Genomic DNA, 24774 nt, shown 5'->3' on the forward strand with positions numbered 1-24774 from the left:
CCATTCATCTTCGGGTAGTTTTACCTGAGGTCGCACGAAACAAACGCACGCTCGTGGAAAATGACGTCGCGGCCTTGTAAAACCGGACCGATTCGATAAATTTGAGTAAAATCATCGGGCAAAATAGAAAAAAAACACAAGGTGTGATGGCGCCGTTTATTCTATCCTCTGGAAAAACTACTAGCATTTGATGCGGGAGGGCGCAACATCGATCGCACGAGGTAGGCATTCTTTTAATATTCAATGCCGGAAAAAAATTGGCAGGATTTTTCCATGGGCTGACGAACTCACTGGCTAGAGCCCTGTTTGGAAGCATCAAAACCCCAAAATTTTCATATAGACATGACTGGACAAATAATACCCGGGCCAGATCACGGACTGCTGATTCCCCGAGCTCATAGTTATAACGTATTTTTGGGGAGAGGGCGGACGTCGATTACTGAAAAACGGGAGTAAAAAAGGCAACCGGCATCCAATCTCAAGGGCATAATTTTCCTCTCAAGTTGCAGGAAATTCTGTTTTAGAGGGTTTGAAAATCCAAATTTTCCCGGGGGAGCATGCCCCCAGACCCCTGCCCCGACGCTGTGAAAAAATCCTGGCGAGAACACTGGCCGGCGCCCTTGTGCCCTGACGTCTATACATGTTGTATTAAGATCATTTTATCGGTTGTTTTTCTACCTGTTTAATGATGCCTGTCGGGGGGAGGGTCATGTTGATTTTTTTTAGGTGGAGGGGGAGGGTCACGTTAATTTTTTTTGAGATGGGGGGGAGGGCCATCAAAAAATTTTTTGATCCGACTTCCAATGCACCAGCCCTCCCCCCCCCGATAAATATCGTACGGTCCCTTATACAAGGCCGTCATCTATCAAACTAAATTGCTCTGCAAACAACAGTGGAAAAACAATAAATTTTTAACTTCTAATGCTTTGACAAGTGGAAATAATTGCAACAACTGCAGTTGGAAAACAACGACTTAAACTTTTGGTGTCGAAATATGGCATCTTGGGTTGATTCATATCATGAGTGGTATATAAGGTCTTTTCTATTCAAATTATTCACGAAAAATGGACGTCGGATATTCCACCAAAAAGATTCTTTTAGAGCAAAATTGACCATTGTTTTGAGTGTCGTTCATTCACAAGTTTTCGCAGATAATTAGGTCCAGGTTCAGGTCCAGACCTGGACCTGTTCCTTTTTACCTGAGCCGTACCTGTACCTGAATTTTTTGTACCCCTATGTACCCCAAGCTTCAGCTTTACAACAACTCCACAAAATTCTCCCGTCCAAACATACTACCTAACCCTAAGGCTGACCGATTCCAACCTTCCGCCAACCTTTCATCTTCCCGGAAAATTGATTTTCCCCAAAACGTCTGCGCCAAGCACTAAACCTCGTCGGACGGCAACGGAAGCACCTCATTGGTTACGGAGGCTGGCACGGACGAAGGTTCAACAGTTCAAAAGGGCATAAAGCCGCCTGTGCGCCTTAACCTGTCCATCAAGCGTTTTAGGCCAGACAGTTTGACGACCATCGGGATGAACCTAGCTTTGTACCCTGTATGGGGAAATGGCCTGATGGAATTCCGCGATACCATCAGTTGGCCTGTGGTCCTGTCCTATAGGACGGGGGAGACGTAGAACATATATCGTTTTCACAGAGAGAAATGTTAGTTACCAACTGACAGTGGATTCTTTATTTATTTATTTATTGATCTTCAGACATGTGGGTAGCATCTTCAACTTATTGGCCGTTGATTTTCAAGGGGGCCCACTACATAAATAACAAAACGTGTTACATTCAGTAAGACAACCAGAGGACAACAAACAATAAACTGCAGCGTCGTTTAACAAAACAGTAGTCAAAACTACAAAAGTCAATAAAAAACGTCAACGGTGGAACGGTGGATCAACCCTTGGGTACTCTATTTTAGGGGTACAAGTTAGCAATTCTGACGAAATTTTTGGCTAATTTTTGAATTTTCAATAAATTTTAATAAATTCAAATTTTGACAAATCTTAAATATGTTGAAACTTAAAATTTTCAACATTGCTTTATTTCAATTACCAATAATATTGATTTTTGGTATTTCTAAATTGAAGAAATGATAATTTCAATTCTGAAAATGATTCGATCAATTTTTGTTCATTTTAAAGTAAATGAAACAGACGTTTTTCTAGTGTTTCACCTTAGTAAGTTTGGATCATGAACAATTCTGTGGTACACGGTAGCCATACTTTTGAAACACACCTTTACAGTGTCACAAATTTGCCACTGGAACCATTAAAATAAATCCACTGCCAACATCTTACTAGATTTATGGTACCGTGAGCACGTGGGGAGGGTTTAAGCCGATGGCAATTTAAGCGAGCGATTTAACCTAGTTTCCAGCGCTGCAGACCATTTATATCCCGTCTGGAGTCGCGGATATGTGTGGCCCGGGACGCGGGGGGGTCAACCGTAGGACACGGGAGAAATTACTGCACTGGCGGGGAAGAGTAGGAGGATTGGGGAAAAAGCTATTGAAATTTCTGGGAAAGATCTTAAACATTTACTAACAAACAAGCTCTACATTCAAGCTGTTTTTAACAGATCTTAACAAACTAAAATAACCTTTAAATGAAAAATACAATAACAATTTTGGAGCTTATAGAATTGAGAACAATACACTAATCCAAACTTATCATTTTTCCGTTCCAGGTCAGTAGTTGAAAGGTAGATAAATTGTCTTAAAAGCAATTCATTTCTCGGGCGGTGTCTTTTAGGTGTCAGTGCACATCATTATTCTAAAAGCCACATGGGTGAATGACCTGTCCTTGGTGCTGAAAATGCATATCCAATGGTTTTTGACTCAGAAATGGCCAGACTTTGCATCATATAACCGTGACCAGAGGTTTTGTCCATTCTGCCCAAATGAGATCAAAGACGAACGTCACTTTGTTATGGATTGTTCTCGTTATAATGATAAACGCACAGAGCTGTTCACATTACTTTCCGCTTGCTCCAAAGAATTTGCTACTCTCTGTTCGATAGATAAACTTAACTACATTCTGGGAGGCGATAACCCTCACTGTGTACAAGTAGGCAAATATATCCACGATTGTTTATACCGTAGAACCAATAGTGTAAATGACATGCTAAGCCCTTTATGTTGATGTATCCATACCTATAGATATCCATATATATGTGTTTAGTTGTACTGTAAGTAGTTGTTATACATGTAGACCTTACGAAAGTCGCTGTACTTTTGTCGTGTCAATAAAGATTGTCATATAACCTTCCTGGCAAAGGTTGTAAAAACATCTAGTACCCAATAGTAGTGGAATGAGGGGTTCTCCCAAATGATGGAATAATGGTCAACACCTGGTTAACAAATTTAGAGAGTTTCTTCCCGGTAGTATCCGGTTTTGGATATTTGGTGTTTCTTCCCTAATAACTGGACTACTTTGCTAAAATCCGTGAAAATTCTCATGGGCAGCTTTGCACCTTCCTGCGGAAAACCCTGTTACTGTGACAGTTTTTTCATGATTGCTTCACGACCTTGAAGTGACCCTGCCCCAGAAATCCCGCCAGCCGTGAAGGACACAACATTAATAACTCCACGTCTCACTGAGTCCGCTGACATTTAGTGCCCCCCTCCCCACCCATTTAGTCCTCTGTTTCTACTTTTACTGTTCTTCAAAATACTTATGACGATAGAAAGTGGTATTGAGTTTGCGATTGCACGTTATACGGTAGTCACAAAACTGTAATGGAAAAATGTTGCGGTGGTTTCGTGATTTTGTTGAAGGGGCATCCGGAATATTGCCAACATAAAGCCACTGAAAACATTTCTGCATGTTCAGTATCTTATTTGAACGTTTGAATCTCAGAGATAAGCCCCAGGAGGACTCTGACAATCCCTGGATATTAATGACATGTTTCAGTCTACCTGACAGTGAAAAATCACTCCCAAATCCGGATTTATTTCCATGTATATTAGTACTGGTTATTTTTAACACAGTCCTTGTAACATGACAACAGAATCCATCATGTTAATAATAGGGAGTGTGAGGCACTGTAAGCCGTAACAGTAGACGTATGACTCAAACCTCAGAGATCTTGGGTTTTAGTACCCTAAAAAGGTCCTACACTGTGCCAGTTGAAAGACACTTCACAAAAATTTTCTCACGAAATACACTTCAAGTTTTGCAGAACGTCCTGCCAAATTTCATGGAAACCCTTGCAAAATTTCGCAGAACTGCCCACAAAATTTTGAGTAACGCACCCTGCGGAATATCTGTATAACCTTTTCTATCAGAATACAGCTGAATTATGTACAGCTCTCCCTCAACAATTTTACAAACCCATTGTTCAAAGTTATGACCAGGCCCATACCGAGAGTCCAATTGTACATCAAACCAAATTCTGCTGCAGTAACGCAGAACGCCGCTAGGGTCCATAACTAGACTTATCCTTTGCTTTGCACCTACCCATGTACACATGCATGTATCCACCCACGTCTTCTTGACTTACAGTCCACCCACAAACCTACCCACTCACCCAGAACACACCCACCCACACACTCACACATAAACCCACCCACTCACCCACAAATACACCCATTCACCCACAAACACACCCACTCACCCACAAACACACCCGCTCACCCACCCACTCACCCACAAATACACCCACTCACCCACCCGCTCACCCACAAACACACCCACCCACTCACCCACAAATACACACACTCACCCACCCACTCACCCACTCACCCACCCACTCAACCCTGGGCCCATCAATGCACAAATGACAGCCACAGTCTTGTTTTCAATAACAAAATCAATTCTGCTGTAGGAAATATGTCCAGCCCATCCCTATTCAGCCAGTAACCTTTATAAGTAGGTCACCACACAAATAGCATATGGCAGGTGCCCTGTTAGTCTCTACTAGACTCCTGGTCACTGGAAAACCGTAGAAATAGAATAGAGGAGTAAGCCGGCAGGTCGCGTGCTGTTCCCTGGTCGGCTACACTCCTCTGGCCGGCTTACTCCTCTATTTGTTCTATTTCTACGGTTTTCCAGCGACCCGGAGTCTGGTAGAGACTATAGTGCCCTGTGGCCTCCTTACTTTCCAAATGGGCATTACATATATGTGAATATAAAATAAAAACTATAGCCTGTAGCATGCTGTATACAATTTAGGTCATTGATGGACAAATTTAGTAGGTGCTCCGTACTGCAAAACCGAGTTAGTTTCTCAAAAACAAAAACAAGAGTTATCTACATGTACCATAATACTGACCAAAAATCCTGTCCAGAACACAAGATATCAAAACCGTACATCCTACTGCAGTACCACGTAAAGCCACTATGGGGCCTGTGATCTAATTGTTTCTTCTTCTACCAACACCTACCAACAAACCAAAGTTTCATCTACAACTTTGGGAGTAAGGCTGTTCAGAAAGAACAATTTTTACAGACAGACACAGACACACAGACCCGCGAATAAAACCCTCTTGGCAAATAATGCTGAACTCCATGGCAAGAATAATAATCTGCAGGACAGATTCTGCCATATCTTCCATTTTATCATTCAAGAAGCAAATCTTGTGCAAAGACTGGAAAAGAAAGTTCTACTTTAATTTCTTGAACATTCTTGTCAGTGAGCATTATACTGGAAGTATTTTCTTCAGTTAAGAAAAAACAAGAATGAAAATCTCCGTGTAGGAATTAACATACAAAGGTTTCATGGGAAGTTTCTTGATTTTTCTCAACCTTTCTTTATACAAGAAACTCTTTCTCTCCATAAGAAAAAACAAGAAAACAAGAAAAATATTAAGAAAAAATATTTTTTGTAGTGTAGCAGATCAACAAGAAAACAGAGTCTGGGGGAAAAATAGACTCTTTACCAATGGTACACACAGTTTCGGGGAGCGAATATAGGGCATAATCCAGTTCTTCTATCAATCCCATTTTCACGATGTGCTCTTGCTAAAACATTGTACAAAAATGTCAGAGTCTACCAAGGAAATAAATTAGTACATGGATACATGTACATGTACAAGTAGACATTAGAGATACCTACTGTCAAATCGTCTGAGGTAGTGCAACATATACACATAGAGTCACCGGGACATTCCATTTCGTTGGACAAAGTCAAAATCCTAGACTCAGAACAGGATTTCTTCGCGCGAGGAGTGAAGGAGGCAGTGTACATTAGAGCCCACTGGCCCACACTCAACAGAGACGGGGGGGTGGGGGGGCGACATAGACTTTCTGACACTTATGACCCCCTCCTGCAAAAGTGGCGTCTTCCTGACGTCACAGCTGGAGATAGAGAGGGTCATTCAGTGAACATGGTTGACGGAGTTTGACCGAAAATTTAGGGTTATTCGCTATATTAATTCAGTGTTGGAAAGAAAGTTTAGCAATGTCTATAATGTATTCTACCAACACAGATGAACTTTCATGCTAAGAAATACCTAATAGTATACAACTTTATAACTGTGGCATTTCAAGACATGGACAGTTTGGACACATTTCTGGCATCAAGCCATCCACCCACCTCTAAACCTACACCAAATCCACCCACCTCTAAACCTACACCAGCCATCCACCCACCTCTAAACCTACACCAAATCCACCCACCTCTAAACCTACACCAAATCCACCCACCTCTAAACCTACACCAAATCCACCCACCTCTAAACCTACACCAGCCATCCACCCACCCCTAAACCTACACCAGCCATCCACCCACCTCTAAACCTACACCAAATCCACCCACCTCTAAACCTACACCAAATCCACCCACCTCTAAACCTACACCAGCCATCCACCCACCTCTAAACCTACACCAGCCATCCACCCACCTCTAAACCTACACCAAATCCACCCACCCCTAAACCTACACCAGCCATCCACCCACCTCTAAACCTACACCAAATCCATCCACCTCTAAACCTACACCTAATCCACCCACCTCTAAACCTACACCAGCCATCCACCCACCTCTAAACCTACACCAGCCATCCACCCACCCCTAAACCTACACCAGCCATCCACCCACCTCTAAACCTACACCAAATCCACCCACCTCTAAACCTACACCAAATCCACCCACCTCTAAACCTACACCAAATCCACCCACCTCTAAACCTACACCAAATCTGTTAAACACCTATCCAATAGAGCACCCTGCTGCAGTATTTATGACTGATTATCAGCAGAAATAGGACATTCCTGGTGAGAATTACGCAATCTTGGCCGAGTTCCCAGAACTTTTCATGAAATCCACTTACTTACTGCAGCACCCCACTGGTGTGATGTAATTTGCTGGGAGAAATGCAGTAGTTTCAAACATTGGCAAGTACTACCCAGAACAAAAAAAAAATTGGCAGGTTGCAGGAACTTAAGCATACAATGGTGGTGTTAGCATATACATTGTACAGGTGTAAGGATGGTATCCTCTATATTGGTTGCATATAGTTGTGCCCATTCTCTGGCAACAATTAGTAATGGTATGCAATGTCCACGGCCTCTAAACCTACACCAAGTCAGACTCTGTTAACACTTATCCAATACCCTGCACAGTATTTATGACTGATTATCAGCAGAAATAGGACATTCCTGGTGAGGTTTATGCAATCCTGGCAGATTTCCCAGAACTTTCTATGAAATCCACTTCCTTAGGGCAGCGCCCCCACTGGTGTGACGTAACATACTTAGAGCGAAGTGGTGATCATAATGTTTCGAACAGTGGCAAGTACCCAGAACAAAATGGCAGGTTACAGGAACTAAAAGCATACAAGGGCGGTGTTTTCATACACATTGAACAGGTGCAAGGATGGCATCCTCCTACACGTACATCGGTTGCATATAGTTGTGCCCATTCTCCGGTAATCGTATGCAATGTCCACCGCCTCTAACCCCGGGAACAACCAAACCTGTTGAGCGGTTATCCCATGGAGGACCTGATAACGGATTATCAGCAGAAATAGGACATTCCTGGTGAGGTTTATGCAATCTTGGCAGATTTCCAAGAACTTTCTATGAAATCCTGTTCCTGACTGCAGCTCCCCCACTGGTGTGACATACATGGTGTAACATGCTGGGAGTGATAATGTTTCCAACAGTGGCAAGCACCCAGAACAAAATAGCATGTTGCAGGAACTTATTAAAGCATACAAGGGTGTTTCCATAACCAATTTGTACAGGTGCAAGGATGGTATCCCCATATACACGTACATTGGTTGCATATACTTGTGCCCATTCTCCGGCAACAAGTAATCGTATGCAATGCCTCTAAACCCGGGAACAACCAAACCTGTTAAATGGTTCAGTTCAGTTCAGTTCAGAACAAAAGATTACTGATTACCAGCAGAAATAGAACATTCCTGGTGAGGTTTATGCAATCCTGGCAGAGTTCCCAGAACTTCCTTATGAAATCCACTTACTTACTGCAGCACCCCACTGGTGTGATGTAATATGCTGGGAGAAATGCAGTAATCATAATGTTTCAAACATTGGCAAGTACCCTGAACAAAATGGCATGAATGTTAATGGAACTTGAGCATACAATGGTGGTGTTTGGAAATATAAGTGCAAGGATGGCATCTTGTAAAATAATGCATTATAGATCTGCCAAAAGAGAAATTGAATATATACCATTCGTCTGTAAGTTGCAAATATCTATGGCTATATATGACATTTTGTATGCCATTATGTTCTCAATGCCGCTATGTACACAGGGCTCGAAATACTGGGTGCATGTGCACCCAGGTGCACCCAAAATTGGAGCTGTGCACCCAATTATTTTCTGTGGGTGCACAGGGTGCACCCAAATATCTTATTGGGTTTATGTATGTAAAGATATCAAAGTATACTAGTATTCATCATATTCTTGACATCTAAGTATTAGAAAGATAATAAGAATGTCTGCCATGGTGCTTGTTTAAGAATTTGATAGCATATACAAAATGTAATAACTAAGTTTTGTTATTAGTTTTTTCTGACATTTTACTTAAATTTAAGTAGTGCACCCAAAAATTTTTGGTGCACCCAATTTTTTTGGGTGCACCAGTGCACCTAGTCCCAAAAATGAATTTCGAGCCCTGGTACATGCATGTGGGTTGCTATGTGTGTTATATTTTCTATCTTGTAATAATCATTGTAATAATTATTGTAATCTAACATTATCACATTCAAGATAATGAGCAACCATGAGAAATCGGCAGGTAAAATCTCCTGATGAAACTAGTCACAGATATAAAATTTCTGTATCAGACGTCGTAAAAGTGGGCAATAAACTCCAAAACTTTTTGCTGTCCTTCACACTCACTCATCTTCCTTCAGTTACTTTCATATCTTTCTCAATAGATCAAAACAGTTTTTCCCAAGTGTATACAAATGTGGTCTGTGCACTTAAAACGATATTATTGCAACCTTGAAATGAATTGAAGATGCAGTTTCTTACAGAAATAATCCAGTGACATATGTGCCATAACTGTCTTCAAAATGGACAACCACGAACAAAAGCCTTGAAACTGCCAGCAACAATATGTAACCTCCATAAACTAAGACTCTTAACAGAGCGCAATTTCTCACATACTTCATCGTGTACCTTTCACAAAATCCCAGAACAGCATGAAACAGGATCAAAATTGGTCAATCTACGCCAATTAACGCAGTCTTGAAGAATCGTTTACTCAAAGCTCAAGGTAAATTGCTTTCGAGCAGCATGTACAAATTTGTCGAGAAGTTAAATGCATCTTTTGGGACATGTTAAGAGAGCACAGAGATTTCAGGTCAGGGCACGAAATATCACTTGCATATGCAGGTTTGTGCAGGTAAAATTGGAGCTGTGCAGGTATTTCTGGTGTCTACCTGCACCTAACTGGTCCATGTACTGGGTTTATACATAAATGTTATATGATGTAGATCTATGTGGATTGTTATTTAAGCTGCATATATATTGACTGTTACGGCCTATAAAGTATAGAAGTAACAATAGCAATGGTTCCTACAGAATTTTAGTATGATCCATATTTCATAAATTTAGAGTGGTGCAAGTAAAATTTGTCTGGTGCAGGTGATTTTCAGTGTTACCTGCACCAGTGCAGATATGCAGGAAAGGGTATTTCGAGCCCTGCAGGTGGAACATTTGTGAAGCCTCCATAGTTTGAGCTCAACGACCTGAACTTGAACATGAATCTTCTTAACTTCAAAAACACGGAAGATGTCAAGTTCCTTACTCAATAGCCCGTCCATATGCGCCCTTTTCAAACTTTCATTCAACGTATTGTAGTGCTGTTCTTTTCACATCTTCTACTGACAAAAACTTGACTCTTTGAAGTTGCAGAATGAATTGGTTATATATATGTACGAAACACATGTTAGTGAAGCGGGATGGACAATTTGAAAGCAGGCGCATTGTAGCTATTCTATGGGGTTGAAGGAAAAGCTGGCGATATAATGAATGGGACATGAACTTGGACATGAGTTACTACAGTGTTGTACTGTATGTCCAAATGTTGAACAAATTGACAGAAGGCCTTTTTAGTACTATTCTTTGAGGAAAAGTAATTAATGAGTTCTGCATGAAACGTCAATGTAGGTGGAATGTCAAAACACATGAAAGTGAAGTGCTTTGGCCAAGTCAACAAAAGCCCTATTTTATTACTGTTCTTTAGATGAAAAGGAAAAGCAGATAATTTACGAGTTCCATATGAACTTGTGGTTGAATTACACTAACTAATCTCGAAGCTACACATGGACCAAACAGACATGTGCGATGTACAGTCATGTATCTTCCCATTGTTAGCCAAAAAGGAAAGAAGATGTACAGTCAAACCTGTATTAGGGGCCACCTCTACAGAGTGGCCACCTGTCCATAGTGGCCACTTTTCGTCGGTCCCTTGGGTATCTTATCTACAAGTTGCCACCTCTATACAGAGACCACCTGTCTATAGTGGCCACATTTGTTGGTCCCTTGAGTGGCCGCTATAGACAGGTTTGACTGTATTTTACAATTTACAGTTCTTTGAGGTCATGGAGAAATAGGGCATTTATGACTTCCAGTTACTAAGTCAGAATGTTGTAAAAGCCGACATACTTTTGCAGTTACAAAAAAAGTAGGCAAAATCTTTTGTAGTTACAGAAAATGTTGATTGAGAGGAGTTACTCTATGCAAACATGCACGAGTCGACAGAATGTGGATTCTTTCAAGTTATGTCCAAAAATAGTGATTTGGACACATTGACAGAAGGTCCTTTTCACAACGGTTTCTAAGATTTAAAGGAGAAGGCAATCTATTACTCACCAGCTGTACGAACTTGGACATGAATCATTACAGCCAAATGTCTTAAAGCAGACAAAACACAAACTTTTGCACCAGCCTTCTTTGAGGTTGAAGAAATGTGGGCAATTTACGAGTACATGTGAACTTGTCCGAAGTGGTTCATATAAGAGTTACTACGTCCAAGTGTCGTGAATACGGATGGACCGAACAGATGCAGTTTACACGTATATCAAATGTCCAGCAAGTGGACAGAAGGCACATCTTACGACCATACCTTGAGTTAAAGCAGGCAGTTTATGTCTTAAAGCAGAATGGATTGGTTAATATGTACGTCAAAACGTTGAGACTAAGGACAAGATTTCACCTTTTCCAAATGTTCAGCGAGTGGACAGAAGGTTCTACGTCCATACTTTGAGTGAAAGAAAAAGGGTAGAATGAATCAGTAATATGCAAATGTATATCAGCGTCCAAAACATTGTCCAAAACATTGTAACGAACTTGGGCATGAGCTACGTCCAACGAACTTTGGGCTACGTCCAAATGTCAAGACTACAGATGGACCAAACAGACGTGCGTTACAGAGTTCCCAAAATGTCGGCCAAGTGGACAGAAGGCAACTTTTACGACCGTGCCCTAAGAGTTGACGGAAAAGGGCAATTTATGTCTTGAAGCACAATGGATTGGTTACATGTTCAAAACAAATGAACTTGGGTATGAGTTACTATGTCCAAATGTCAAGACTACGGATGGACCAAACAGACATGAGTTACAGATATTCCAACTGTCGGCCAAGTGGACAGAAGGCAACTTTTACGACCTTGCTCTAGGAGTTAAAGGAAAAGGGCAATTTATGTCTTGAAGCAGAATGGATTGGTTACATGTTCAAAACAAAATTGAACTTGGGTATGAGTTACTACGTCGTAACGTCATGAGCACTCGGGGTTACAAACGGAACGAACAGATGCGGGCGATACGTTCTCTAGATTTAAGAGTGCAGATGAACTTGTCCGTGTTGGTTCTGATGAGTTACTACGTCCGAACGTCCGGACTACAGATGCTGCAAGCAGAGGCGAGTGATAAACCTCTCACCCTGTCCACGCAAAACAAAAGGACAGGACCCGACAACCCCGCGTGAAGCGCATTCCAGAAAAACTCCCTGCTGTCATTTTTAAATGCCCAATCCTGACCGTGGCCGTTGTCAGGGTGCGTGCGAGTCCGGGGGTCACGGGTTCGAAGCTCGCTTGTGCCCCTGCCCATCCCCCTATTGTCCCGGGCCCATTTTGGGCCGGAGGGTGGCCAGTTTGAAGAGTGAGGTTAGGTACACTCCAGGGTTAATGCCTTTGAGCAGCTGAACAGTGTTTGTCTTCTTTAGGAGCGCTCTTTACGCAGTCAAGGCTCGGGGTTCACAGGAAGGGCAGGGTTGAACTGGAGGTTACTCCCAGCTCGGTTGATTAAATCTTACTGCTGACTGATCGTCCCATCCAGGCAAATAACCTGTAAAGTGGGGTTATCAGGCCTTCCTCATTTATGTCATCATATTTCATATTTCATGGTTACTTCATATTTTGGGCAAGAAAAAATTGCTATGATATTAAATTACGTCATAGAAAACCTCTGTTCATCTGATTTGACATATGAGTATCACTAAAAAAATTGACTCCAATAATGCATTTGAATTTTCCCGACTATTGCTAAACCCATACAATTGTACATTTTCATTACCATTTCTATGAATTGTATAGAGTACAAAGTATTTTCTAAGAGTACAAACTTTGAAGTACTAGTATCTTATAAAGTATTTTGTAAGAGTCAAACAATTTAAAGATATGTAAGAGATAAGTATTAAAAGTTTACCTCATTAGAGTCCTAATAAGTCTACACACATATTTTCCCATATACAGTATATCGTATAAAGAGTTGTTACATGATTGTTCTGCTGTTCCCACAGACACACAAAACAACACGTCTCCCTGGCAAAGGTGTTAAGTTAAAGTCAAATCAGCAGGACACCTGGCAAAGCCTCGGAGTCTGTCAACAGCTTTTATTGTTGACGTGGGATGGGTTAACGCAGGCACCACGGGCGGTTAACTGCCTCATCCACATGTGCAAGCACGCGGCGCAAAAACGAGCGCCTGACGTTATCATCGTTATGTCAATGAAGGTTAGACATCAAGCTAATAAGACACGCCAAAAAGCAGTTACTCAAGTGACTGGATATGATTTGGGAAATGGTAATCCCTCTCATCTCCCTATGGGTGCTGCAGCAGCTTATGAACACATTTGCTGGAAACACCACCTGCATATTTAGGTTATAAATGTTTAGGTAAAACTGGAGCTACTTGGTGTTTCCGATGTCTATAAACTGTACTCATCTGCCTGGTTAATAAAATGGGTACATACAGGTCAGTGTGCAGGTAAATCTGGAGCTGTGCAGATATTTCTGATGCTTCTAACCTGTACTGAAGTACAATAAAACCAGTGTTATATAATTGCTTTCCTGATATTACCAACAGATAGATATATAAGACGTGCCAACCTTGTCACAGAATTCAAAATGGCACAAAATCAAATGTACCAGAAGCATTTGTAAAAGTTTGTGAGAAATGCAAAACAAAATGAGTGGTACTGGTATGTTTTTTAATTTATTTTGAGCACTACAGATACATTGTATGTCTAATTGAATATAGAAACACTTGTTTGCATTAGAACTAATTGCCTTTTCAATTAGTGCAGGCAGTCATGGCATTTTCCCCGCAGATTGAAAACTGCCTACTTGACATTCAACTTGTGCCTTGGTTACCGCGACGACGGGTTCACCCTCAGGGCAGAGGTCGAACAGAGGGTGTTCCAGAAAATTTCTTGTTGACCAGGGCTGAATAGGGCAGTGGTCCTTCATTTTACCCAGTGTGATTGAAATTCAATAAGTGCCCAAACCGGGCCACTATATATAGGGGAAGTCTGCAGGGTTCACGGGGAGGTAACGGGGTGAAAGGGAGGTGAGGATCATCGGGGTTCGCTTTCCGCCATTATCTTTGTCTGAGCAGATTACCGTTCAGGATAATTTGCTCGTAAAGCTGTTATCTCGCAATCTGTTACTGCAGGCATTTGTCAGCGGCGGTGCTCCGTCGCATTTGTGCACGTGTCGGCATTTTTTGTGCCTGCAGGAGCTGATCAACTTCTGACATGGTTTATCTGAACAATATTCCAGGAACTACAATTATAGAATTTTGAAGAATCAGAAGTTTTCCCGGGGTAAGAAGCATTTTTCTAGAAAATTAGATAGTAGAGTCAATTCCAAGTCACCGAGATGGTTTTGAAATAATATTTGTAATAAGTTTGAACTATTTTGAGTAAAAGAACATTTCAGTCACTAAAGTTCGAAATTGTTTAAACATTTCAAAATGAAAGTTTAAACATGTTTGAACCTTTTTATATTTGTTGGAACATTTGGGAAAGTAATGATATAATTATCTCTTTATTTAGAACAATTTTCAAACATCTATGTGTTTTTTTATTGTTCCAACATGTTCCAACATTTTGTGTCATTTTTCCCCTCCATAAAAACTTTTATTGGCCCCATAAACAAAGCTGCTAAGCTTGATCCTTTGTTTGGCTCTTGTATTTTTAGATTTTCTTTAGTATACAATGGTGAGTCTTTTGTGAGAAGGTGGCAGACAGACATAATTTCCTGCACTTGGCAGAGATGTGTGAATTGCCCTCTTCCCAGCCCACTGACCCAGTTTCATCATATTGTTCCCCTGTTCGAACATGTGATCACAAATGATGCATCTATGTTGGAACAGTTTAGAAACTATAAGAAATACTGTATTTGATGTTAGAAATGTTTCCAACATGTTTGAATACTATAGAAATATTTAGAACGTCACATAGATGTTATAAATAGTTCTAAACAGTTACTTATAACAGTTAGATTGTTACAAAGACTTCCAAAATGTTAGAACAAAAGGTAAGAAACACCCTCTCGGTAATATGGAATCGACTCTATTACATTTTCTAGGAAATTAAAATATTTTCTAAGAAATATCAAGCTTTCTTCAGTTGAGAGTTATTACATTTTCCATGAATGACAAAGTTTGTTTTAGCAATTCTCACATTTGCCATTAATCATTAATAATATGTCTTCCAGGAATTATAACATTTTCCAGGAATTTATCACCATTTTCTAGGAATTATCACCTTTTAAATGAATTTATCACGTTTTCCAGGAATCATTACCTTTTCCATGAATTATTAACTTTGTTCCACGGATTTATGATATCTTCCAGAACTATCAAGTTTGTTCCAGGTATCATCAAGTTCTATCATGTTTTTCATGTATCACAGTTCCAAGAATTATCAAGTTTTTCACACATAAAGCTCAAGTTATCTCGTGATCTGTAATTACTCATTTGTCAAAGTCGGCGCCATCCCATTTACGCACACGTCAGCATTTCTGTGCTACCACATCAGCGATAATAACCAAACAGTTGGTCTAGTGTTCTATCATCATAGCTCGGCAGGGTGATGTATTGATGAAGGGAAGAGGAAAAAGTGATCCGTTTATAAATTGATTTTAGAGGGGGGGGGGGGTAGAAGGATTGATTTTACAGAACTGGGACAAAGTTCAGGAAGAGGTGGCGTAGTCTGGATAAACGATGAAAGATCGAGAAACGGGGACTAAATTGTCTGCCAGAAAGTATTGTATATTGTCATCCATGCATGCCGCCGTTTTTCAACATTCCAAACAAGCAGAATTTTTCATGGCATCATTAGATTCGCATTTCCCGGTTGCTGCACCATTAAACAATGTCACACACAAAACGCTGGAGTAAGAGACACAAAACCTTCGGTATAAAGCACTAAATCAGCCACAAGAATCCTTTCACAACAAGCAAATTGCCAACAGAAATGGTTCATTTTTTACTGCCAAGCACTAATTAATATCAGTCCACTCAAACAAGTGCTGTGTACGGGACAATCCTTAAAAATTCTTTAAAAGCTAGAATGCTACATATATCTTCAAGTTGTAACATGTTGAGTATAATATTGTTTATGACTAACAGTTAGTCCAACGTGTACCTTGTGTGTTTCCTAACAGTCAGTCCAACATGTACCTTGTATGGTTCCTTGTGATGCTTCCTTCCATTCAATCTACACATTCTTTTTACTTTCTACGACCAACATGAGGACATGTTCCAAATGTTGATTTCAAAACCAACGTTGCCCTCAAATCTTTTAGCTAGAGACTTCATTTAGCTAAAGACAACGCTTCCTTCCTTCAAGCACCAAAAGAAAACTATTGTGGTTGAACCTCAGACTGAAGACGAAACATGGAGCTTTTTTGTTGGCCAGTTATGAAATGCAGCTTTATCATAATGGGTCCGGTGTATAGCCATGCACGTGACATTGGGTCCAATGGGACTCCATTGCAACGACTAACCATGGACTAAAGTCCTCTTTTCACTGACAGTAAGTCCAAAGGTCTGAAAATGGTCTTTTACAACTCAGACATGGCAAAATGGACTTACTACTGGAGTACCGTAACTCCCCCTCTGGCACAATAAAAAAGTCCACTTATTATAGTCTACATTCATCCTTTCAGGCCCCAGGTTTGCAAGGGCAGTCTCTAGAAGCGTTATCTCCACAGCCCAGGCCACGTGTTGAGCCCTGCACGGTTCCAGATGGCTAGGCTATGGCTGCATGGCTCGTTGACAGCATGATATGTTTGCCTTCTGCATTGTTGCCCACCATGTCGTGATTTATTCCCGCTCTGTTGGGAACTGTCCAGGCCGAAACCAGGCTGTATGCGTGTACCGACGGGCACTGAATGGGCTTTTCTTTTCAGTACGTGGGTGATTTTCTTGTGAGTACGTGGGTCGTTCGTCATTCCTGACAGGGAGACAGAAATGGGTCGCCCGCGGCTTTTATACCCAGGACAAGCTGGACTCACCAATTTCTCTTCAAAGGTGTGAAGCCTGAATGCCAGGTACTGGGGCTTTCCTCAGTTCGATTCACTTATTTTGTTATGAAAGGGGCATCATGCTGGGAATCATTATCTACATGTAGACATGTTTCAGAATGCAAGATTAACTAATAAAGCGATGAATAAGTCAAATCCTACAAATAAATCAAATACAGCCGAATAAATCAGAATCGAACCACAACTAATATAAAGGGAATACCTATAAACACGTACCATACACTGAACGCTAAATCTCAACAATTCATTTGGAAAAGCCGGCATGCCAAGCATCTTTCCCCTTACCCAATTTACTTCATTCTTTAAATGCCATCTGCAATGTTTTATGTTAACATTTACTGAGACATTTTCTCCAGCAAGACTATCTAATAAAAGAGAATATCTAATGCAATATAATGTACTATACAAAGTCCCCCGAAATCTACTGCATTTTACAATAATTTTCACTCAGCCAATGTAAGAAAAGCTAGAAAGGAGGGTACAAGTACAATCAGGGCTCGAAATACCCCCTGCATATGTAGGTAAAATTGGAGCTGTGCAGGTATTTCTGATGTCTACCTGCACCTAACCTGCACTGGTTCATGTACTGGGTTTTATACATAAATGTCTTATGGTGTAGGTGCATGTGGATTGTTATTAGCTGCATTGACTGTTGCTATTAAGTATGAAATAATGGTTCCTGAACAATTTCAGTATGATCCATTCTTCCTAAATTCAGAATGGTGCAGGTAAAATTTGTCTGGTGCAGGTAATTTCCAATGTTACCGGCACCAGTGCAGGTACGCAGAAAAAAGTATTTCGAGCCCTGAGAATGTATGCGCTGCAGCATACAGACCATCAGTATCTGTAACCAGTGTTGTTTATCATCCCTGTCTAATCATGCCCATGGGAGTGCTTACACTACCGGCTACAGTAGACACTTATGTGGGGGAATTCAAGCTTTTTCTGGATCATATCTGACTCAATGTTTGCCATACAGACCCCCCCTCCCCCCTCTCTCTTTTTCAAAGATTCAAGATGGATTAAAGATGATTTTTTGGTTTTCTGTTTGTCGCAGTTTAGAAAATTGAATTATCAAATACCGGCTACAGTAGACGCTTGATAAATATGTACTGTAGGGGAATTCAAGCTTTTTCTTGACATAAATTATGTATCTGACTTACTGTCTGTACCCCCGCTCCCCTTCCTCTCTCTCTCTCTCTCTTTCTTTCTTTTTAAAAAATTCAAGAAGAATCAAATATGACTTTTTGGTTTGTTGTAGTTTAGATTTATCAAATACATACAAATGTATAGGCATGCAAGTAGTACATTGTGTCCTGAACATATTGGAATTTCAATTAGTGTGAAAAATAACAGGAATAAAAAAATAAAAAATGTAGTTTAGTAGAGACTAAAATTTACTGATTAATGTTTTTCCAACATGATACTGGTAACAGCCAAATTAACATTATCATAGATATACTGTAACATTATATATAGAAATTAATAACCTAGCAGTTGTGAGCAGTACAATTGTATATGTCAGAATGAAAATAAATATGTTATATCCTACTGTACCAGTAACAGTTTATCTTATATATGCAGAGTCAATTTGAAAGTTATCTTTACAACCCACATCTAACTACTGTGGTGATGAACACTTATTAGATAGGCGAAGGAACACATTATGCACAGAAGGGGGCCTCCTACTTAATGGCTCCAAAGCTCAAACAATACCTAATGTCAGACATACAGGGAGTGGGTGTGAAACTGTTCAATAAAAGAAGCCCCCATACATACATGTACATGCTGCCATTGATGACTCAGTACAACTACAATAGCTTAGTCTTTGTTGAAGGATGGTTACACCAGCGAACAAATTAACGAATAATACACCCAAACCTGGGACCTAAACGAGCATGAATGTAGACTGTAGGTGGACTTACTTGTGCCAGAGGGGGAGTTACTCCCGGAGTAAGTCCTCCCCATTTCGCCATGTCTGAGAGCTGTTGGTGTTAGTTTGGGTCGACTATTATCCAGAGTAAGTCCTTCAAACCAATTTAGGGAGTGAGCCGATCCTCAGTCCTCCCTCATTAAGTCCATTATCAGACCATTGGACTTACTGTGGGTGAAAAGAGGACTATGGTCCATGGTAAGTTGGTCATAAGTCTAAGGTTTGAGGGGTATAGACTTTACTGTCATATACATGTACTGGTGGTGGTTAAATTTAGCATAATGCTGCTCTAGTTTTACTTTTGATAAATGTCGTCGTTATGTTTTCCCACATTGTATATCATTGTTACATTGTTTGTGTTGATTGCAATTAACTCCAGGCGTAGATTTGCAATGAAGGTGGCAATATTATTATCATAACTCATTTGACTTAATTCCACTGCTGAACAGTAAAATAATAAATGACTTGATACATGCAGAAATTTCCTGTGCTAAATTGACTCTATATTTCAAATCATCACACAATAATAAAAAAAAACTTAAAGGTTTGCCTATCTCCGTTTCTATAGCCGTTGGGCCACATGGTTGGGCCGCACTCACATGTACAATTTCAACATGCATTCAGTCAGCCTTTTTGTATGATTGCTCTTTAAGCATAACACCTGCTTCTGCTATCTGCATATCCCTTACATTTGTATAACACGCCAGCTTCTGTATCTCATATACTGAACATTAGATTTTGTATCTATATCTAGTATATACTGTATAGGCAGTATCATTGTCCTTTGGCATAATACACAAGCTTCTGTTACATGTACATACATAATATGTGCATGTATCTGTATATCTGTATCACTTCTGAAAGTAAGCAAGTACAGTCAAACCTGTATTAGGGGCTACCTCTACAGAGGGGCCACCTGTCCATAGTGGCCACTTTTTGTCGGTCCCTTGGGTATTTTATCTACAAGTTGCCACCTCTATACAGAGGCCACCTGTCTATAGTGGCCACATTTGTCCGGTCCCTTGAGTGGCCACTATAGACAGGTTTGACTGTATGGTCAACCTGGTTGCGTGCAAGAATTCTCCTATATCCTATACCTGTATCAGCTTTGCAGGCATCATCTAATTATATTGAACCAACCCTTCCACATGAGGAATGACTCGGCCTGTGAGATGGGCAGTTGATGGATACAGATCTGCGGAGCTGAGATCTGCACCAGGGCAGGTCAGGTACATTGTGGAGGATGAGGAATGGACCAAACATCAATCTTACCGGGGTGAGGGAGAGGCCAGGGCAGTCATTAGTCTACATGTACAGCTATTCTATTGGCTGAATGCACCGACAGTCACGCTTCTAATATCATTAGGGTGGGGTAAATTGTGTTCGGAGGCTAGCGCGGTCGTCAGCTGGACATTAGACTACATGTACATTCAAAGGGATTTCAATCACCGTGACTGGGCAAAATTCGGAGATTTACTTCCAAACATTTCAAGTGACATCATTGTCTTTTTCCTTCTGAAGCAGGAGATAAATGTCACTAAAAACGTCCTGAATCAGATATTATTATTATCCAGTAATATTTGATCGGATTGCCTTTAAATGTTGTTCACCCTGATGTCTAACCTTCATAAACATATCGGTCTACAAGTACAGCTATTCTATTGGCTGAATGCACCGACAGTCACGCTTCTAATATCATTAGGGTGGGGTTAATTGTGTTCGGAGGCTAGCGCGGTCGTCAGCTGGACATTACGCTACATTCAAAGGGATTATTGAATCACCACAACTGGATGAAATGCGGTGATTTACTTCTGAACATTTCCAGCGGCAACTATGTCTTTGATCAATTCTCTCTTCTGAGGAAGGGATAGATGTCACTTGCAGGGATCGAAATACTTTTTTTTTTGCTACATGCAAAATTGCAAGTTGGCAAAAACTTTACGTGCAATTTGAAAAATTTACATGCAAAATACAATTAGTCTATACTGCAATGTTTTAGCCAGCATCCTTCAATCGGTCCTTTGGCGGAATTTTGCTGCTTAGGACAGATAAGAATTTTGCCCATTCTGTCACTTCTGGCGAACAGAAATCGGTGCATGAAAATGTAGACAGAACTTGAAATTTTGGAAAGATATCCACATAATCAGCATGTAAGTTTGTAGCAAAGCCAAATTTGATTATTTATAACACCTACTGATGACTGGTGACAATCCTTGTCAGACAAAGGCACTATGGCCTCAGTATTTTTACTATAGGCCAGGTATTTTAAACATGCAAAATTGCAAGTTCAGAATAATTTTACGTGCAAATCTCAAAAATTACATGCAAATTGCAAGTTAAGTATGTGTATTTCGAACCCTGACTTGAAATGTCCAACAGTAGAATTGTATCCAGTTATGGAGATTGGACAGCATTTAAATATTGTTCACCTGGATGTCGAACTTTCATAAACGTTAGAGGCTACAGGAACAAAGTAGACCAGTTCTTAACCAATATAAATGACTGAAAGCCATCCCCAAAGATCACAGCCAGTAATATTGTAGATCTATAGGGTATATCAAAGCTACAATGATAAATCATCAAAGCTACAAATGTAATTACTTATTTACTTAATTACCCATTTTGCTTATCAGAAAAACTAATTCATTTGATACTGTAGGTAAATTAAATCATTTACTTGGAGCTTCCCTTTAGAGTGAGTAAACAGATGAATACAGTGTACTTAAAGAATGTTTAGATCTTTAAGATGTAGTTTAAATCTAATACTTTTTCGTGTTATTGGAGGCATAAAATAATTATGTTTTCACTTTAAGAGGGGCTTTGAAAAATCAAAGGAATGGAATGAAAAGCAAAAGTTGTGAGAATGGAGAAAGGAAAAGGCAATAGAAACTTATAGCTCAGCAGTGCCTCCTGGTGAATAAAAAGAATACTGCACAGAAATATGCAATGATTGTATCAAGGAGGTTATCAACTTTCTTGATTGTACAAATTACTTAAATAAGTACTTAAATCCAAATATGACCAAAAGATCACACTTTATCAAACAGTATAGCATATTACACTAAAATTTCTTGTAAATTCATTACAGTGCACAAAATATGTTTCATTTCTTAGTCCATGTTTCAGACCAGCAGTTCAACAATGCATGTTCTTGCTTGTACTGAATGGGCCAAAAGCGCCCCTTATTAAAGAGGATAAGTACTGCAAAAAGGGCATGTGAGTTTTATTTGTATTCATCTTCACAATGGATAAAACTCAGTTATCAAAAGCTTGCAAATTACATGAATAAATGAAAGAGAACTAAATGTCTGCAAATTTCTGCGGCCACTGTTTGGAGAACAATTATACTACATGTAGACTGGGCAGATGTTTGCATATCTTATATGTATAACAACAGAACTGCGGGTATATCTCATGTCAATAACAAGTCAAGTACAGCAGTGCACGTGTGAGCAAAATCATGTCGTGTTTCTATACATGTGGCTCGAAGAAAGACAAACAGCAGTAGTAGTGAGCATCGATGGTGGTTAGAAAATCATGTGAGCGGAGAAAAGTCTAAAGAACTACCTTCGAAAATGTCCTCGACGGATTGCTCTCCTTGATAGCAGACCGGGGAGGGAGGAGAGGGTTAGCGCCCCGCAGCAGCGCACAGAGAGACAGACGGACAGACAGACAGACAGTGAGCTGTTAGCCAGAGAAAGATCAGACAGGAAAGCAGGAACAGGGCTTGCACAATATCTCAACATTCCAGGAATTTTCTAGGAGAGTAAGGAGAAAGTTTTGCCAGAGTAAGGAGAAATTTTCCAAATATTGTTTAACTTTCAAGGAATCTGAAAGAATTTTCCAGAAATTTGAATGAATTTTCCTGGACTTTTAACATATTTCCCAGGAGTTTGAATGAATTTTCCTGGAATTTCAACATATTTCCCAGGAGTTTGGATGAGTTTTCCTGGAGTTTGAATGAATTTTCCTGGAATTTCGACATATTTTCCAGGAGTTTGGATGAGTTTTCCTGGAGTTTGAACAAATTTTCCAGGAATTTGAATGAATTGTCCTGGAAATTGGATAAATTTTCTGGACTAATTTTCCAGGAATTTCAATGCATTATCCAGGAATTTGAATGAATTTCCAGGAATTTTTCCAGATATTAAGTGGACTTTCACAGAAATTGACTAAACTTTCCTCGGAATAATGATGAATTTGATTTCAAGTCAAATTGGATTATGATTTTGACTCAAATCAGTTCTTTTGAATGGTATTTTTCTTCACAGACTTTCCTGAAACTTATTACAGTCCAATTCCAGGATGTTCCATGACGTGTGCAAACCCTGAGGAATGGAGAAAATTCACAGGAGAGACACCTACTGAGGGGTTAATGAATGACATGCGTGGAAAATGAACAGAAGAAAGTCTATGGTTTCATCCTTATCGAGCAGACCGTGCAGGAAAAAGGGGGGGGGGGGGCACAATACTGGTCATCAACATCTTCCATTGAACCTCAAGACACCGAGGATAGGGGATTACTTTTGCATGCCTTACATCAACCGATGAGCCATGCATTGGGTCGATAACCCACGGAAGGTTGGAGAAAGCAAAAAATAAGCGACGCTTCCTGTATACTGAAGTGGGGGGGAAAGGAGTGAAATACACTTGTGGTACCTGGCACGGCGAATTCACCACTTTTACTATCATGGTCGCCTTCAAACAGGGTCAGACCACACGGGTAAGATGTCAGCCAACAGCATGGTAAAGAAGTGCGTTAATAAACAATGGAGACATGTCATGAACCGCTGCAGCATTGGGGTCATCGGGGTCGCGACCCCTGCACTCTGACCTTTGTACCATGCACACACGCACTCTGACCTCACGTGAAGTACGGCACAGTTGTTCACATTCGTCAGACACGTACATGAATGTATGCGAGATGTATGCTCGAAGTATGCCAAAACGGGTGAGCACAAACAAACACAGGCATGCAACGTGACACGGCAAAACACACTGTAATGAAAGTGCCTCGTGTCATCATAAATTCCCTCGTATCACAGCACCAACCATCAGGATCATGTTTATCAAATTTGTAAAAATCCCCTGCTTTACAAATGGCGCAAGCCAAACTTGAAACACAACGCATGTAGATGCGGCACGTTCCACTCGAATGAGAGGTGGGTCAGGATGGTTGGTGCTGTTTCGGAGGATACAATGCTGGGTGGTCGCCATGCACAGCTGGTCTACAGACAGCACTCTAAAAGCGCTCAACCTCCTTCCCCACTTCAAACACATGTCCATGCGGATGACAGCACAGTGCCGAGGCATGGCAGTGGTCGGAAGTGGCAAAAAGGTGAACTTTACATACTGGGCTTGAGCTCTGTGGGTACCGAAGTGGAGTGTGCGCGACTGTAAAAGTGACAACATGCTTGGAGAGAGAGAAGAGGAGAGAGAGGAGAGACAGAAGAAAAGAGAGAACCCATTGTGAGACGGAGAATTTTCAAACTAAAGTCTTGCTATGATAAAAAGTGGAATCAGGAAGCAACATATGAGAACCGAGAGCTTACTGAAGCAAGATGGTGGGGAACTGATACTT

General features: G+C 40.5%; 1 protein-coding gene across 1 annotated transcript in view; it reads right to left on the minus strand.

The window, feature by feature from the left end:
- Positions 1 to 24774, minus strand: part of LOC118430289 (protein kinase C iota type-like) — a gene marked incomplete at its 5' end in the record, with an annotated part of 41831 nt that overhangs the window by 11096 nt on the left and 5961 nt on the right.

The sequence above is a fragment of the Branchiostoma floridae genome, chromosome 14 (genome assembly GCF_000003815.2).
Source record: "Branchiostoma floridae strain S238N-H82 chromosome 14, Bfl_VNyyK, whole genome shotgun sequence".
In the NCBI taxonomy this organism is placed as follows: domain Eukaryota; kingdom Metazoa; phylum Chordata; class Leptocardii; order Amphioxiformes; family Branchiostomatidae; genus Branchiostoma; species Branchiostoma floridae.